The sequence below is a fragment of the Hibiscus syriacus genome, unplaced genomic scaffold, assembly GCF_006381635.1.
Source record: "Hibiscus syriacus cultivar Baekdansim isolate YM2019G1 unplaced genomic scaffold, ASM638163v2 tig00112407_pilon, whole genome shotgun sequence".
In the NCBI taxonomy this organism is placed as follows: Eukaryota; Viridiplantae; Streptophyta; class Magnoliopsida; order Malvales; family Malvaceae; genus Hibiscus; species Hibiscus syriacus.
Window position 1 is genome coordinate 1,075,584 of NW_024063324.1, and position 19,710 is coordinate 1,095,293.

At 35.5% G+C, this 19,710-nt stretch overlaps 3 pseudogenes; 2 read left to right on the forward strand and 1 right to left on the reverse strand.

The window, feature by feature from the left end:
• Positions 1–1,587: 1,587 nt before the first annotated feature.
• Positions 1,588–6,369, forward strand: LOC120179204 (annotated as a pseudogene).
• A 9,062-nt stretch (positions 6,370–15,431) lies between these two features.
• Positions 15,432–17,711, forward strand: LOC120179199 (annotated as a pseudogene).
• Positions 17,712–17,893: 182 nt separating this feature from the next.
• Positions 17,894–19,415, reverse strand: LOC120179193 (annotated as a pseudogene).
• Between the last annotated feature and the right edge of the window lie 295 nt (positions 19,416–19,710).

Consider the following 19,710-nt stretch of genomic DNA (forward strand, 5'->3'; position numbering starts at 1 on the left):
CTCCCCATACTAAATTAAGTCCTGAATCATTTCTTTAATTTGTTTGAGAAAACGCTGTTACTTAAATATATAATTTTTTACGGTCTATTTTAATGTACATTACTATGGCTTCGTTTGGGAATACTTCTTCAAACAGGTTTTTCCAATGTAAAAAAACATCATTTTTTTAATTTTTTACTTTGAGTCAATAATCACTTGTCAAACAAAATTTTTTAACTGAAAATGAGTTACTTGAGAATATTATACGATTCAAACAAAATTTTAAATAAAAAATATTTCCATAAACATTCTCAAACAACCCCATAATACATGCTAAATATGCAATTAAGTTGTATCTTTTCTTCAATTAATTAGAGGCTAACTATGCTATCTTTTCTTCAATTAATTAGAGGCTAAATATGCTATCTTTTCTTCAATTAATTACCTCATTATTTAGTTCATAGAATCGTTCCAGATACAATGATAGAACTTCCGCATATTTAAAATTACTAGAAATATTTTTTATTTAAAAGTACTCATAATTAAACTTAATTACAATTTTTTTTATTAAATTAAGGTGATTATAAAATAATATGTGTTCTAAATACTCTTAAACATCTAACAATAAACGTCTAATCACCCATGCTACGAACCCAAAATCTCAAATAATAACAATCATTCTTTTAATTACAGAGACAATTTGATTCGTACACTTATGGTTTTATCTAACGGCTTGCGACAAATATATTATCTATATAGATTTTTATGATCCTTTAAATTATATCCATTTATATATGATTTGATCACTTTTATCTTAAGTTTTAACTGAATACATGAAAATGATTGTTTCTTTTTATAATTTAGAGTGATTAAAAAATAATATATGCTTGTAATTCTTATTAGCTATTGACAACGCATATACCATGCAGTCGTAGCTACTCAAACTTAACGTCTCTAGAAAAATAATGTGTTCTTTAATTACCGAGACTATTTAATGATTTTTATACAAACAGTATTACACTAAGTAATAATTAAACAATTCATCTTAGACGACCCTATTTTATTTTCATAAACCACAAAAATTAATTGATAAGAAATAATTTACTCTTTTTTCATCGAGTCATGCTTTTCATATTTGTAAATACAACTATATTATAGATGAGTGGCATATCCAATATAAAAAATAAGCTTATTTTTTTAATTAATTACTAGTATTCAATCTATTGATCGACTAATTTAGATCGAGTACTACAGAGACGATGACGACCCTCCTAATTTAATTTGTACCATTCACAAACATATAATGTATCATCCAACTAAATTAACTTATAGTCGGTAAAATAAGCTTATTAACTTGAGACACAATAATTTTTGATATATCAAAACAAGGGAGTTACACGTAGTAGTTCTATGTTTATTTATTATTGTAGTAAATGTATTTTAAACGAATTTTATATATTTAAAATAAATTTATTTTAAGTATAATTTATTGTAACTAAATCCATTCAATTACAATCAAAATACAGATTACGCTTTCGAAGTTAATCCGCAGCTTTTTTTCTCACATTTTTCCATGCCTCCAACCCCACGCGCTTCTCATTAGTCTTCCATCTCCTTCTTCGCCTTCCACATAGCGCCCCTCTGCGTATTGCGTTCTCCTGCTCCTGTTGACGCGCCCCCCACGTATGCACCATCGGGATCATAGATAACCCTAGCTCTTCTAATCTAATTCTCCTTCCTTTGATTTTACTGAGAAAGTTTTGATTCGAATTGTAAAAGATGATGGGCTCTGAGAACCCTGGCTTCGAAGAAGCTCACCTCTTCGCTTCCCGTGAAGAAATGGAAAGTCTCGTTCTCGACGACCCACTCACCACTAACCATCCCAACCATAACAACTCCTACTCCAGTTTCCGGAGCGCCAACTCATTAATCTCCGAATCCACGCGCCACCCGCTTTCCCCGCGGCTGTTCTCAACTCCTGCCGACTCCGACCCCTTGCTCCCCCCTCCCGGTTACCGAAACCCTAACACATCGGACAACAACTCCTATATCGAGCCTCCGTCCTACGCTGATGTAATCTTCAGTCCTTTCGATGACAACTCTGCCAACGAAATTAACCTCATTGACTCCACGTCTCAGGATCCGGATTCTTCATTCGCACTCTCCAGATCCTCATCGTCCAGCTCTGATTACCTCAAAATCACGGTTTCTAACCCTAAACAAGAGCAGGAGACTGCAAATTCACTTGTCCCTGGAGGGAATACTTATTACACTTATCTATTCACCACGAGAACCAACATTCGAGATTTTGGAAGCACCGAATTTAGTGTCAGGAGAAGGTTTAGGGACGTGGTCACATTGTCAGATCGGTTAGCGGAAGCTTACCGTGGGTATTTTATTCCTCCGAGGCCGGATAAAAATGTGGTTGAATCTCAGGTGATGCAGAAGCAAGAATTCGTGGAGCAAAGAAGGGTTGCATTGGAGAAGTATTTGGGGAGACTTGCGGAGCATCCGGTTATTAGACTAAGTGATGAATTGAGGGTGTTTTTGCAGGTGGAAGGGAGGCTTCCATTGTCTACAAGCACCGATGTGCTTCTCGGATGCTTGATGGTGCTGTGAAATTACCTAAGCAGTTGCTGGGGGAAAGTAATGCAGTGGTGGCACCGCAGGAGGTGGTACAGCCTGCGAAAGGTGGGAGGGATTTGTTGCGATTGTTTAAGGAATTGAGACAGTCTGTTGCAAATGATTGGGGTGGTTCTAAACCGCCTGTAGTAGAGGAGGATAAGGTGTTTATGGAGAAGAAAGAGCGGATTCACGATCTTGAGCAACAAATCAGCAATGCTTCTCAGCAGGTAATGTTATGTTCTTTTAGGAGTTGAAACTGGCATTTAAACCTTGTGGATTGAAGTTCTTGATCATGGTTTTATTTTTGAAACTTGTTAATTTTCTTTTAGGCTGAGGCTCTTGTTAAAGCACAGCAAGATATGGGAGAGACAATGGGAGAATTAGGATTGGCATTTATTAAGCTGACTAAGTTTGAGAATGAGGAGGCTATGCACAATTCTCAGAGAGTGTGGGCTGCTGACATGAAATGTTTAGCGACTGCTGCAGTCAAAGCTAGCAGATTCTATAGAGAATTGAATGCGCAGACTGTCAAGCATTTGGTGATGTGCAAAAAAAACTTTTCCTCGTATTATTCTTTGAACTTAAACATGACATTTAGATATCCACAAGTATTCATTTGGTGGAATAATTTTGTTTTGTACAAGAATATGTGTTTGCAATATGCTGAATCTCTAGTAATCAGTAAATTTGCCAATGGCAACGTTTAAAAGTCCGAAGCTATGTTGAATGGATTGCTTGTTGATCTCCTGATAATATAATTACTGTTGTTAGTACATACATTAATTCAAGGGGTTATTGCCGGCAATTCCAAATTTTGTAGAGATTTCCATATTTGAATGGAGTTCCAATCATTTGTAATGTACTTTGTTTTTATCCATTTCAGGATACACTTCATGAATATCTTGGGCTTATGTTAGCTGTGCATGGTGCATTTGCGGATCGATCAAGTGCTTTGTTGACGGTTCAAACTCTTCTATCAGAACTATCTACGCTCCATTCAAGGGCTGAAAAACTTGAAGCTGCATCATCAAAAATATTTGGTGGCGAAAAATCTAGGATTCACAAGATAGAGGAACTGAAAGAGACTATACGGGTCACTGAAGACGCTAAAAATGTTGCCATAAGAGAATATGAGCGGATCAAGGTAAATAATTGTCATAATGTCCTTTGTATCTTAATTTGAAGATAACATTTTCAGCTTTGTTATTGATGTATTAAGTTTTTTTGTGGTCAGGCTATGATCATTAATATCTCGTTTGTACATTGCATGTTTGAATCGATACTAGATATCCGTGAAATTGACTGTGATAAAGATAGTTCACTCCTATTTGTTGAGTTTTCCCTATATGATAAAGTCTTATAACCAGATAGATTGAGGCATATCTATTCTATTCTACCCTTTAGGCTTTAGTTATTATTAGACTGTAGCTCTTGTTCATTCATATCATATATGTTTTTCCCACTGCTTGGACTATTTCAGTAAGTTGGCTATTATTAATATTTCCATCTGTTCGTGCGTGTATGATGCTATGGTAATATGCATACCTACTTTTCAAAAGTTATCATCCTTGCATTTTCATGGAGCTAAATGGGGAGTGATATTTAGTATGTAGATAAATAAGAAATGTATAAAAGTGTTTCCATAATTATAATGGTAATATTAAAAATATTACAGCTCTTAGGTTGCAACCTTTATTAAATCTTTAGTAAACCTATTAAAGCAGGATTGAAAGTAGGGGTGTAAACGTGCCGAGTCGAGATCGAGTATTGTTTAGCACGACTCGACTTAAAAACTCTGAAATGGAGCTCGACTCAACTCGAAAACTCGCGAGCTTAATTTTTTAAGCTCGACTCGTACTCGAAATCCTGAACTGAAGCTCGTGAGCAGCTCGAAATGAAAAAAAAAAATCTTAAACTTAACTAGATTGAAGCCTCAAACTCAAATTCGAACCTGAACCTTAAATACATGAGTCTTATTGTATTTTTTTTTTAAAAAATAAACACATAAATATTAATATTATTAATAATTTTTTTTAAAATCTTAATATATTATATTTTCGAGCTTCTCACGAGCTTTTCGAGTCGAGTATCAAGTAGCACGTTTCGGCTCGTTAAGAATTCGAGCTCGAGTCCATTCGATCCGAGTATTTATCAAGCCTTGACCGAGTCGATCTCGAGTAGCTCGCGATCTGTCTCATCTCATTTACAGCACTAATTGAAAGAGCAGCTGAAGATGTGATAGGCAACCTTGACAAGGGTGCAAGGTGCACTCAAGGCACTAAAATTGCTATATTGCCTGATGTAATTTTTTCTATAAGACATGCAATTTTTTTGGTTGGTCAACATGCATTTTTTCCTTATGAAGAGTTCAATACCACTGCATTCTTACTAGTACGGTACATCTAATGAAGAAAGTAAACTAAAAGAAATAAAAGAAAACATCAATGAGGAAGGTTTTTCTATGCTTGTCATCTTACAAAAATTGTGCCTAGGTGTCCCAGGCTTGTGCTTGATCAAATGCCTCAAGTGAAAGGGTGTGAAGGATTGTTTGTCTAGCACTAAAGTCCAAGGTGCAGGTGCACTCTTTGACAAGATCAATGATAGGATTAACTTAAAGGGCATGATGGTATATCTAGCTATGCATCCCTTGCTTCAAGTTCTCACTCTCCTTCATGTGGTTAATTGAAAGGGTTCCTGTGTTTACTACGATTCTCATTTCACTCTGTTGTATCAGACAAACATACAATGTTGGGTCCTTTTATTGTGGATGTTTAGGTACTTGCACGGTGTGATTTGTATTTGCATTTTCTAGTACATGGTCTTCATTTTCTATGTTTGTTTCATGATGATGTAACTGCAGGAAAATAACAAGTGTGAACTTGAAAGGCTTGACAAAGAAAGAACTGTTGACTTCTTGAACATGTTGAAGGGGTTTGTTGTAAATCAGGTAATTTTAGCTTCTTGTTTTCAGGTCCATGTTGATGCTCTTATTTGTGAGAAAGCTCTAGTTAACTTTGTTTGAGGATACTCTCTACATTATATTTTCTTAAACTTGTTTAATTTAAATTGCCCTTTCCTGTACCTCAAATTTATAGGGTAAAAACGGTGTTAGCTGACCAAGCCGTTTGGCACTTGTCTTGACATATAAACCAAACAGTTGATTTGCTTTTAGATGCAGTTGTTCAGTTTCAATACTCTAGTAAAAGGTGGATTGCGTATTCTTCATGCCACCTTAGTGACCATGCCTCCCCTCTTCCTACCCCCTCCCTTACAAAGGGTCCTTGCGGATTGTGTTTGATTTCGTTATCAAAGTGCAATGTGAACCGATTTAGTCGTCCTTGTTTCAAGAGGGTAATACTAGCATATGCTGCCCCCTTTGCGTCCCACCGTAAAATGGATGGTCAGAAAAGCCACTGATTCTGGTTTGTGGGTTGAGGCTGCTTGTCTAAAGTGTGTGTGATCCAGTTTCTGCATTTAAATTATTGTGACGTACTTGTGAAAAACACTGCTATCTACTAGACAAAGACGGTAGGCAGAGTTGAGTTGAATTGTAGCTTTACATATATTCGTGAAAATGTTACAGGTGGGATATGCTGAGAAAATTTCAGATGTGTGGGCAAAGGTTGCGAAGGAGACGAGTGGATATGCGAAAGATAGCTGATGAACGTTTGGATGTGTATTCACTTTTTTGTTTTTAATTTTTTTTTTGTCTCAATACTTTTTATCATTATTATTACTATCCATGTTAGGTGACAGAGTTAATAATACTAATGAAGGAGAAGAAAACGGAGTACTGTGGTTAGTCATGATATTTTCAATTTGAATGTTTGGATTAGAGTACAAATTTTGAGTGTTATATTTGTATGTGTGAAAAAGTTGTTGAACCCTCACTTCCGTTTATGTTTAAAATTGTTTGATATTTCACTTTGATCTATCTGTGAGGTGCCTGCACCTAGATGAGGTGAGATAGGAATATCTTCTTGTTTATATTGCTTGCATATAATTTAAAATTAGATGAACAATAACTTGCAGGTGCATCTTGAGCTAATTAGACGAGAGTGATTATAAGATAATATATATTTAAATTATTTTTTAGTTATTATGACGCTCATATATCTTGTAAACGTATTTACTCAAATTTAATATCTTTAAGAAGAATAACTCTCTTTTAAAATTAATGTAAAATTAAGTGTTTAAATTATAGTTTAAGTTAATCTCAAGTGTTTAAAGATATTTTCATTTAAAATGTCTTCAGGTGTTATACTTTTAAGTACCTAATTTGTCTTGACCTTAAAAATTGTTAATTGACATGTGTTTTAATTTTTTTATTTGAATTCCTTATTTTTGTCAAACTTAATCCTCTTTATTTTTGTCGGTCTCTATCAATGCCGCCTCCAACACCGTCGTTCGAAACCCTATCGACTGAAATTCATTAATTCTACTCCTATCTATTGGAATTCCTTATGTCTACTTCTAGTGTTGTTGCTGACATTTTTAAATCAACTCCCAAATCCTTAAATCAAAATCCTAAATTATCAAATATCAGAACATAAATTTAAAGATTTCAATCAAATTAAAAAAATTGTTTGTCAATGTTCATACTTGGGGATGAGGTTCATATACCACCGTTTTCTGATCCAAATCCCAACTGAAAAAGAGCTGGGAATGGGATAAAATTGACCCGATATCATATTTCATCAAGTCGACGTAACGAATTTTAATAAAATATATTTTATTCATTTTCATCTCAATGTTATAAATTTTAATAAAAAATTATATATATTGAAACTCGTCATGTGAACTTAATGAGTTTCTCTATTATAACATTTTACCGTAGATCCTAAATTCTAATAAAAAGTTTAAATCTTTTAGGAGATTTTTTTTAAAACTTAATATTTTTTTTAAAAATATGTTTTTAAAAAGTAAATGCAATATTTATAAGAACGATTTTTTAATCACCGTTATAGCTTAGATAAACAAAGTGTAATATTATATGTTTATTAATAAAGAAATTTATATTTTTTCTCTTGTCCTATAAGTTATATCTTATATTAATTATGTATATAGTTTTAAGAAATATATTTAACTAGCGAAAATGATAAATTATCTCTAAAAGGTGATGAATATATTTAGCAAATTTATTTTGATACAAGTAAATAAGTGAGACATACAAGGATAAAAAGAATATAAGTGTTATTTTTAGGGTAAAGTATATAAATGGTCAATGAACTTTTCAGATGCTTGCATTTAGGTCCCTCAACTTTTAAAACTTTCAATACAGTCACCAAACATTTATTTCGTTTGCAATATGGTCCCCGACGTAACGGTCATTTCACTGTCGTTAGGGTAAATTATATAAATAGTCAGTGAACTCTTCAGGTGCTTGCATTTAGGCCCCCAACTTTTAAAACTTGCAACACAATCATCAATTACATTATAAACCCTAAATTCCAAAATACTTCAATTACATTCTAAACCTCAAATTCCAAAAATATGCCAATTACATAACCAACCCCAAATTCATAATCATTCTCAAATCTACCATAACAAACTAAACTTGAAGCAACAACCCTAAACTCTCAAAATAACCCTAAATGCTAAATTTCCCCACCGTAATCACTTATTGTTATGGACCCAAAATAAACTAAATGTTGTTGATTATGTTGGGTTATGTTTTGAGGGTTAGGGTTAATGCTTCAAGTTTAGTTTGTTATGACAGATTTTAAGAATGGATTGTGTTAGGGTTGGACATATAATTGAAGTATTTTGGAATTTGAGGTTAGAATATAATTGAAGTATTTTGGATTTTGTGGTTTAGAATGTAATTGATTAACGTGTTGCAAGTTTTAAAAATTGGGGGAGACCTAAATGTAACGCCTGAAAAGTTCAGTAACCATTTATATAATTTACCTAACGACGGTGAAAAGGTCGTTACGTCAGAGACTATATTGCAAACAAACTAAATGTTTGGTGATTGATTGTAAGTTTTAAAAGTTAGGGTACCTAAATGCAAGCATCTGAAAAGTTCAGTGACCATTTATATATTTACCCTATTTTTATTTATTTTTTGATAAAATATTTTATGTGACAATTTAAAAAATTAAAAGAGAGCGTTTTTACCATAAAAACACCCTAACAACGAAAATTACCTGCCAGAAACATTTCTCCAAATATTACCAAATTAGCACCTTTTCTGACAAAACGGGATCATGAAGTGCGCCTTCGCGGGGTTCTATCCGAGCTGACGCCACGGTGGAAAGGCGCGAATCATGAAGTTCGCCTTCACGGGGTTCTGTTCAAGCTGGTGCCACATTAGATCTTATCTATTCACCCATCTATTTCCCCTATAAATACACCTGAATGCAAATATCCAACCCAAATAATTTCACATTCTTCCTTCTATCCTACAATATTTTGTTATAGTTTTAGAAACTAAATTATTTATTATATTATTTTATTTGACCAAATTTATTGTACTAATTATTTTCTATTATTTTTTGCGGTTGTAAAATGGAATTCGGGATCATATCTCGAGACATTTTGTCGATACAATAATAATATTAAATTGTGTTATTAAATTATTGTATTTTATTTTTTTACCATTAATTTATTTTAATTCGTATACTATTTATTTAATATATGTATTTCAGCTACTGTGTCCAACGTGATAACGAATGCAATGGATGGTTCATGTATCGAAGAGGGAGAGGAAATACAATATATGAAAACTAACAGTATACAAAGGTCTTCATACATGTTGTGCTAAAGGGATTAACCAGGACCATCCCGACTTAGACTCCGACATTATCTACCAAGCCATCATGCCCATGGTCAAAACAAGCTCTCATATAGCCATTAAAAAACTTCACGGGGTGTGAGATTCATCTTACAATGACTACCAAGTTGGTTTAGGGTAGTACGTAGACTGAATCCTGGGATGATAGTCAATTTCAAAACTTTCTATGCATGCCATAATGATCAAGTGCTTCGCAATCGATGCCAATTTACCTGTTTTTTTGGACTTACCCATAGTGCTTAATGTTGTGAATATGTAAGCTCGTGGTTCAAATTGATATGACATTATTGTATGGAAATACAAGCAAATTTTGTTATTGTCAATTGTCCAAGATGGTTATCACAACATTCTTTCCAGTTGCTTTTACCCTTGTTGAAGGAGAAGATACAAATTCTTGGGCTTTTTCCTTAAAAAAGTATGCTTTCATGTTGTCAAGAGGGAAAAATATTATCATTTCAGACCACAGAGCTGGGATCAAAGAAGCAATGGAGTCTTTGGGTCCCAATATGGAAGCCACCCTATGTCCAACATCGGTATTGTGTCTGACATATTGCTTCAAACTATCATGGAAAGTTCAAGAAGAATGATGAACGTCAATTACTTATGCGCATAGGTATGTCACAATGCCTAATTTCATTTCTCAATCATTTTTTTTTTATGGGAACTTAACAGTAAGTACAACATTTGACACTCAAGTTACAAACTATTACCTCAAACGTTTGATTCCATGTTTCAAGATTTGTGAGGAAAAAATGAGCAAGGGTACAATTACATCAACCTCATAAAAAAGAAATGTGGACAAATGCATACGATGGTGGATATCGATATGGACACATGAAAACCAACTTGGTTGAGGCTATCAATTCTCCTTAAAGGGGGCGTCATTTACTAGTAACAACTTTAGTTAAAACGGCTTATTTTTTTTTTGGGAGCACTTTTTGCCAAACTTGGGGGACAAGCTAACTTGGATGCAAAACGACCATACTTATCACCCAAGATTAGTTGAAGATATACAAAAAAGAATTGATGCATCAAATGGAATGTCTGTAACAAGCTTCTCTTGAACCCATGAATTATTTCATGTCACAGAAACATCACTACCTCTTCAAGGGATTGAAGCTAACCCGCTTAGAGTTAATCTACAAGACAAGTGGTGTGACTGTGGGTTTTTTCAAGCTCTAAAGTATCCATGCTTTCATGTCATAACATCTTGCTCTTATACCCATCAAGACTAAATATTTTATTGATCCTGTATACCGTATTTCAGAAGTATTTTAGGTATATGATTTGAGTTCCCATCATAGGTAATGAGAAAAACCCAGATGAGGTTCAGAATTGACTTTCGATTGTACCAGATCCGTCTTATTAAGGGAGGCAAGTCGTCAAAAATCCACTCGAATTTATTGTGATATGGATTCAAGAGATGTCCAAAGAAAACAAAAGATGTAGACATTGTAGAAACCTAGGCCACAATAGGAAAAAACGTACATCTCTTTTATCATTACGTAATCATTGATGTTGTGACAATGTAATTGTTGTTTATGAAGCCTCAGTTTGTGTTATTTCATTTTCGTTTACTTTTAATTAATATGTTACTCAAGTGATGGGCTACTCAAATGAAAATTAAATAAAAACATTAAAAACTAAATAATAAATAATAAAAATAATTAAATAGAAATATTAAATATAAACGTTACAATTCAAATAATTAAATAATAAAATATTAAGAAACAAAATAAATAAAAAGTCCATAATTAAATAAAACATTAAGAAACAAAATAAATAAAAGTCCATAATTAAATAAAACATTAAGAAACAAATAAATAAAACATATCTATCGATGTATGCGTCTTGAATGTGTTCCACAGGCAGTGGTTGTCTATTTCGATAAGGATTTCTTCGTATAAGTTGCTCTTCCTCCTCACTCTCATCATCATCAACAACAACAACAGCAGTAACAACTATATTTTGTTGATGAGGACGAATGACGATGTAACATATCCATAAAATAAGGATCATGGAGGTGTATGACTAACCATCCCACCACTCATAGAAAACTATGAAAAAATAGACATAGATGAATGCAAAAATTGAGCCGGAGGTCTTTGTGTCTGGTGAAGCATCATCACCCAAATAAGCAGCAAATGAAGACCACACTGGATCTATAAGAATAGGAGTATATCCGCCAGGAGGTGTTATAAAACCTTGTGGTGGTGGCATTTTAAACGATTACGGAAATAAACCAGTGTAGACGTTGGCTACTGTGATGATTTCAGTTCTATAGTTGAGGATGAACCGGAAGCGCATACTCTCCGTCTACGAGTCCAAGATGATGATGTTGTGACAGTGGATGCTTTTCTCGATGTCGATGAATGCTCCCGCCTCGTGCTTTCTCGGAAAGTAGGAAATACTTCTCGTTCGTGTTGAACCATTGATAATAGTCACACGCAACCGAATAATGATCGACATAAATCGGATCCATACAGATAATACATCCACGTCGATCCTCCCAGAGCATTACCCACTCGTTGTGCTACATCAACCAGTTGACATCTTTTTTGCCACGTCTATCGACGTTATGTATATTGTCGAGATTCCTATGAGCTTCAGGGATAGATTATAGAAACCAAATTGACAGAGCATGCGATCAATAGGATGCCACTCGATATAGCATAACATATCAGAGAGACCGCCGCCATCTTTATATCTAATGGGCCACTCAAGTGAGGTGGGATGCAATGCCTCATTTCTTCAGTACAATAAGGAGTCCATTGAAACTATATATAATATATATATATATATATAATTCTTATCAAAACAATATTCAATTATATAATGATAATTAAAAGTAAATAATAAAATTTAAATACATACCTCTGTACCATCCTTTTGATTAATGAGAATTTCTTTCAATTTGTCTGGTATATCACAATGATTTTTCCTTATACATGACCACCTATTATGTATAAAAAAATTCATTATATACTTAAAAATATTTATATACGAACTCAGTATTTAAATTACCTCAATAATAACGTGAAGACTAACTTTTTCACGAACGGACATAAAAAGGGCATGTGATACCACGCCCAGGACTGTAGAATAAGGAGACATTCACCGATAACATTTTTGATAATCAGTTGCCGACACATTTCTCTATACAGAGATGCTAAAACCGTGGAGCTCCAACTGAATGAGCCGACAACTTGAAATCTGCGATGTGATGCAACCACGTACAATGAACTTGGTTGTGAGATTTATCGGGTATCAAGATCCCTCCTATGAGTTGTAATATGCAAGCCCGAGCAAATATTTTAGTTTGTTCCTTGGAACAGTCTTCGCTTAATGTAGAAAATTATAGGAACCATGATAACTGTATTCGACCACAATTGAAATTAGTCAGGATACCTTTAAGATACTCTCGCACAAGGAATGCCAATCATCATCCTACACACCAGAAATAACATCCTCATCTACCAGAAGCCCCAAATGTATGAAAACATCCTCCAGCGTAATAATGCACTCTCCACATGGAAGATGTAATGTGTCTCTGGTCATCTCTCAATCAGTGCAGAAATAAGGTTGAGTTCAAGGTTACAATGCTCTTCATATTTTGCTATGTCACGAATCCAGTCAAGGCTAAATACGACCAAACACGACTCAGTATCTCTAACTTAACGTTACGAATAAATGGATCTATTATACTGTCATTCACCTAATAAATAAATACTATACAAATTGAAATATAACTAATACTAAAAAATAACTAAATAAAACATTCAAAATAAATAAATATAACAAAATTTTAAAATTATTACCTTATCAACAAAAGTTGATAATGACTCGAGATATGATTCTCATATAATACATAAACTCTCATGTCATTTTATGACTGTAAAAAGTAATAAAAATGAGTATAAAATATAATAAAATAATAAACTATCAAATTATTATATAATAAAAATTAGCTTTTATAATGATAATTGTATCTTTTAAAACTTGATAGAAAGATAGAGAAAAGGAAGAAAATAATATTTTCGTTTGTGGTGTGAGTGTAGAAGGGAAGAGATATTTACAGGGGAGGGGACGGACGGTTGGACGATATTTATGGTGGATGGTTGCCAGCTCGGAAAGAACCTCGCGAAGGTGCGCTTTATGATCAACTCCTTCTAACGTGGCGCCAGTTCGGACAGAACCCGCGAAGGCGTGCCTCATGATTTGCGCCTTTCCACCGTGGCGAGTTCAGACATAACCTCACGAAGGCGCGCTTCATTATCTGTGTTTTGTCAGAAAGAATACTAGATCGATAATATTTTAAAAAATATCTAACAAATAATATTTCGTTGTTATGATGATTTTTAGATAAAAACGCCTGAATACTGTGTTAATATAAAGTTAAAAATATCAAAGATATTGGCTAGAAATCAAATAGAGATTTGTAGTTTTAAAACCAAAGCAAAGCAAACGAAAGGGGATTGTCTCAAGAAAGGCGGACTAATATACAATAATATACGATTACCGGATACATTAAAATATATTTGATAAATTCGGTTTAGCGCTACCGAAATATCGAGTAATAATAATGTAATAGGTGGAAATCATGAAGAAATATTAAAAAATTTGACAACCGACAAACTTAGCTGTTGGTTTGTGTCGATACTTTATAAAATATATTGATCCATAACAATATAACAAGAAAAAAATGACAAAACCGGTTTATAAATGACAAAACCGGTCTATAAATGACAAAACTGGTAAAGCGCTACCGGATATATTGAAAGTGTCGATACTTTATAAAAATGTATCGATCCATAACAATATAACAGGTAAAAAAAAAGACAAAACCGGTCTATAAATGACAAACAGGTAAAGCGCTACCAGATATATTGAAAGTGTCGATACTTTATAAAAATGTATCGATCCATAATAATATAACAGGTAAAAAATGACGAAACCGGTCTATAAATGACAAAACTGGTAAAGCGCTACCGAATATGTTGATAGTGTCGATATTTTATTATAAGTATCGACACTTTTGGAATTTAAAAGAGAAGAAGTTATAGCGCTAATAAAGTGTCGATACTTTATAAAAATGTATCGATCCATAACAATATAACAGGTAAAAAATATGACAAAACCGTCTCGAAATGACAAACCGGTAAAAAGCAACCAGATATGTTGAAAGTGTCGATACTTTATTATAAGTATCGACACTTTTAAATTTAAAGAAAAGAAGTTATAGCGTCAATAAAGTGTCGATACTTATAAAAATGTATCGATCCATAACAATATAACAGGTAAAAATATGACAAAATCGATCTCGAAATGACAAATCGATAGTAAAATAGTGTGCTTGTGTAGTCATTTTTATTTCAGAATTTTATTTTTTAATACAAAAAGTTAGATATTTTAAGCAAAACCCAGTAAGAAAAGAACAAAACTTTATAGTAACAAAAGAATACATTGGAAACCCACTATGTTATCAGTTTCTCAAATAATAAAAATTCACAAACAAGTAAATTTACAATGTAACCGGTAAAATATACTGGTTAATTAGCAAATAGATTACATTATGTATCGACACTCTTTAAATATGCGTCGATACTTTTTCCCAAAATGAAAGCACAACGAGGTGCACGCATAAAATGTCGATACATTTAAAATTTGTATAAATCCCAAAAACATCAAAACCGATAATTATAATGTAATAGGTAAATTTGTAATGTTACCGGTTTAAATATACATGTTTAGTTAGAAAATAAGTCAATATAACGCTACCTTACATTATATAAACGTACCTAATATTATTGTACTTGATAATATTTCGGTTAAGATATAATATAATTGGTATAAATTTTAATCGATCATTTATTTATCAGGTCCACCCGTTTTTTAACTGTTTTTTAAGCCCACAGCAGAAGTTCCCCAAAACAAGGAGATTTGTAGGAGAGTAGTCCAGTCAATGGTCCTTTGTATTTATTAAAATCATTAAATTCAAGCATTCAACATTTCTGCTTTGCTTTCTCAAACCGCGTTTCCCAATGCCTTTTCCTATCTTACATCACTTTCACTCTGTCTAAGCCTAAATCAAATTCCTCTTTCCCTCAATTTATTTTAAAAAACCCTACTTTTAATTATTATTTTCATTAGTAAAATCCCCAAAAAACGCGTTGCTCTTTGTTTCTTTGGGAACATTCTGAAGCAAAGGTAGATAGAGAAGAGAATCCAGGATATAGTTTCCCTATGGCTGACAACGGGGAGGAGAAGCTGCTTGCGATAGCCAGGCATATAGCCAAGACGCTGGGCGAAAACGACACCATGGCCGACGATATTTTGCAGATCTTCTCCAACTTCGACGGCCGCTTTTCTCGTGAGAAGCTCTCCGAGACCATGGTGGACGCCAACAACCTCGTGGTCGCGCCGGCCTCGACCGAGCTCTTCATGCCTTGGACCGTCAGATCTCCCATTACGTGGCGCTTGATCACCCCATCTGGGCTCACTCCGCCGATTCCTCCTCCTTCCTTGACGCTATTGACGAATTGATTCGTACGATTAGGGACTGGAGCCCCATGGCCGCCGACAAATCAGTCAGCGCTTGCCTTGTACGCGCCCGACGACCTTATGCAGCAGGCCATGTTCCGCGTCGAGGATGAGTTCAGGTCTCTTATGGACGGAGGCGCTGAGTCGTTTGAACTGAGTCGGAACAACCTCGAGTCCACCGGGAACTTATCTTTCGATTCCGACGATGACAACGCAGAAAACGAGGAAGGTTCTTCACAACGGTGCAACTTGATCATCAGATCCCTGTAGCTCAACCGGTAACGGACTATGACATCGTAATCGACGCCCTTCCATCGGGGACTATTAACGACCTTCACGAGATCGCCAAGCGCATGGTAGCTGCAGGGTTCGGTAAAGAGTGCTCTCACGTTACAGCACCTGCCGCAGAGAGTTCCTCGAAGAGAGCATCTCGAGGCTAGGATTACAGAAACTGAGCATCGATGAAGTCCAAAAAATGCCCTGGCAAGAGCTGGAAGAGAGATTGAACGCTGGATCAAAGCTGCTAATGTTTCCCTCCGAATCCTTTTCCCGAGCGAACGCGGTTATGTGATCGTATCTTTTTCGGATTCTCCTCACCTGCTGATCTCCTTCATGGAAGTCTGCCGCGGCTCCACCATTCAATTACTTAATTTTGCCGATGCCATTGCTATCGGAAGCCGATCGCCTGAGAGACTTTTCAAGTTCTTGACGTGTTCGAGACTATGCGAGACTTGATGCCTGAATTCGATTCTGTATTCTCTGATCAATACTGTTGGTCTTAGAAACGAGGCCATTACCATTTGGAAGAGATTGGGAGAAGCAATTAGAGGCATATTCATGGAATTAGAGAATTTGATTCGGCGAGACCCGGCTAAGGCAGCTGTTCCTGGTGGTGGACTCCATCCAATTACTCGATATGTAATGAACTATCTCCGTGCAGCTTGTCGTTCAAGACAGACATTAGACAAGTTTTTGACGAAAGTAATGCCGTGGTTCCATATAATAAGCTTGATGATGACGAGTGTATTCATCATCAATGTCAGTTCAGATGGCGTGGATTATGGAGCTTTTGGAAAGTAATTGGAGATGAAGTCCAGGATTTATAGAGACTCTGCTTTGTGCTCCATTTTATGATGAATAATGGAAGATACATCGTACAAAAAGTGAAGGATAGTGAATTGGAATCACTTTTGGGTGATGATTGGATCCGAAAACACACTGCCAAAATCCGGCAATATTGTACGAATTATCAAAGAAGTTCATGGAACAAGATTTGGGTACGTAAAGTCGACAATTCCTCTTTAGCTTCAATGCAATTGTTAAGTTCATGAAAGAGAAGATCAAGTCATTCAATTCTCAATTTGAGGATGTATGTAAACTCAATCCTCATGGGTTGTATTCGACGAGCAGCTGAGAGAAGCTGAGGATTTCGGTGTCTAGACTTCTATCACCAGCTTATAGAAACTTCATGGGGAAGCTCCAATGTATCCCTGAAATAGGGAGGAACACTGATAGGCTATCAGGTACGGCCCGGAGGATATCGAGGCCAGGATTAATGAGTTATTGAGGGTGGCAATGGATCATCCGGTGGCAGGAAGTAGCAGCTGATGCAACTCAGCGTTCTTCGTGTTATTGAATGATATTCTGGGCATGTATTATGCATTTTAGCACATATTTCAGCTTATATTTTCGAATCATAATCCTGCAGTCTTGTCCTTTTATGTATATAGAGAATTGATCATACATGAAATATTATTATTTGTTGTTTGAACTGTGTAGAATCCTTATAACATGTATTTTTCTTTCTTTAGGTTCCTTGTGCTCTGTAATTTGGTATGGTGGGTCCAAATATCCCTCCTTAACTGAAGAAGCTGATATTTTATTACTAAAAAGGAAAAAAAAAAAACATAAATGTCTAATGTTTTTCCTTCCTATGACCTGCCCTGCACCAATCTAAACTAACGTACTGTCTAATATCATTATGATCAAAAACTGAGGTTGATACTTCCAAGTAAGCTTTTGAAGGATCCTGTTTACCAACCAATCAGACAGGGCTTTGTAAGCCGTCTCGCTTGGATGAATACTGTCCCAAAACATGAACTCTGAAAGGTTCTCACAAACCGGAGTGTCTGCATTGCACAAAATTGCAGCTTCAACTAATCCGATCCCTCAGCATCCTTTATTCGTCTCCGTGAAACCTGCATCCACAGCTTGTTACTCGATTTCCTTTTCCGTACTCCGGATCAAGTTGTTAAATTAGGCATATCTATGCGTGTGTTTTACGTATTTTTCCGGATTAGTCATCATTTCCAGTACAGTGTGTATATGTCCACATACACAATTTTAGCCCCAGAGAGTGTAGCCTGCAGCGGTGGTAGCAAGTTCACTAGCCTTTTGTTGTAGGACCGGGCATCGGCATTCTCGTCCCAAACATCATCGATCAAAGGTTTAAGTCTTTCCGTATTGTGTAGGACCGGGCATCGGCATTCTCGTCCCAAAATCATCGATCAAAGGGTTTAAGTCTTTCCGTAATTAGGACCGGAACACATCCACATTGGAGGAAGTTACTATAACGATTTGCGACAGCCCTGATTGTATAGTCATGTCAACAGTTGGAGAATTAGAGGACTAAAATTGCTTGTTGGAGATTTTAAAGGGCTTTGGATGTATAACCTGACGAAGTATTGTAATGCTTTAGCATAAATCTTGAAAGCCGCTAACATTGTACTGTTGTTTACGCGTCGGCAAGAGGTAGTAATGAAACCAAAGTCGTTGGTCCCTGCACTGATGATGTCAAAGACATTTCAATGATGTTTGAGTTCATTTTTATCAAAATTCCTAACTAGGGTTTGCTATATAACTCTTGAATTGCTCGAGTTGCTTTGGAAGGGGATTGCTCCTGTCACGACAGTGGTGATCTGATCGTATCCGGATCCAGCGATGCAAAACTTACACCTGTCCAAAGGTCATCTTTCGAGAGATTTGGGTCTAGAGAAGGTGGGCTGTTTGTTTTATGCTAGAACGTCTGCTACAAAGTCCGGAATGAGTTTCCATTGAAAACCTACCCGTGGGAATGTGACAAGGGAAATCTTGGCCATATGGGAGATGATCTGCTTTAAAAACCGTATGACGAAGTGTATTTCCGGTATCAACAGTGGAATCGCCAAAGATGAGAATAGAGGTGGAATTCGGCACGGTTGCAGCGTGGTCGGAATCTGATGAGGACTATAGTGACTTGGAGCGTATTAGAAAGTGGCGTGTGGTGAGAGCCATTTTGAACCGTGTGTGAGATCATATTACAGACGGATAGTTTTATAGTAAAATTAAAGGGTGAAACAAGTGTGGTATCAACAGTGGAATCGCCAAAGATGAGAATAGAGGTGAAATTCGGCACGGTTGCAGCGCTGGTCGGAATACTGATGAGGACTATAGTGACTTGGAGCAGTATTAGAAAGTGGCGTGTGGTGAGAGCCATTTTGAACCGTGTGTGAGATGATATTACAGACGGATAGTTATTTTTATAGTAAAATTAAAGGGTGAAACAAGTGTGGAACTAAGCTGAAAGCATAACGTTTGAAACAGGGAAGCAAATGGTAATATAGCAATGAGTTATGAGGGAGGCTATGTCTATCAATTCAGATTTCCCAACATTTAGACAACAACGATATTGAACTCATTACTGCTAGTAATAACCATAAATACTGTGACCAAAACGTTGAGATTATTTTGCAACCGTTAATTAAATGATATTGCAAGTTTCTTGGTTTTCA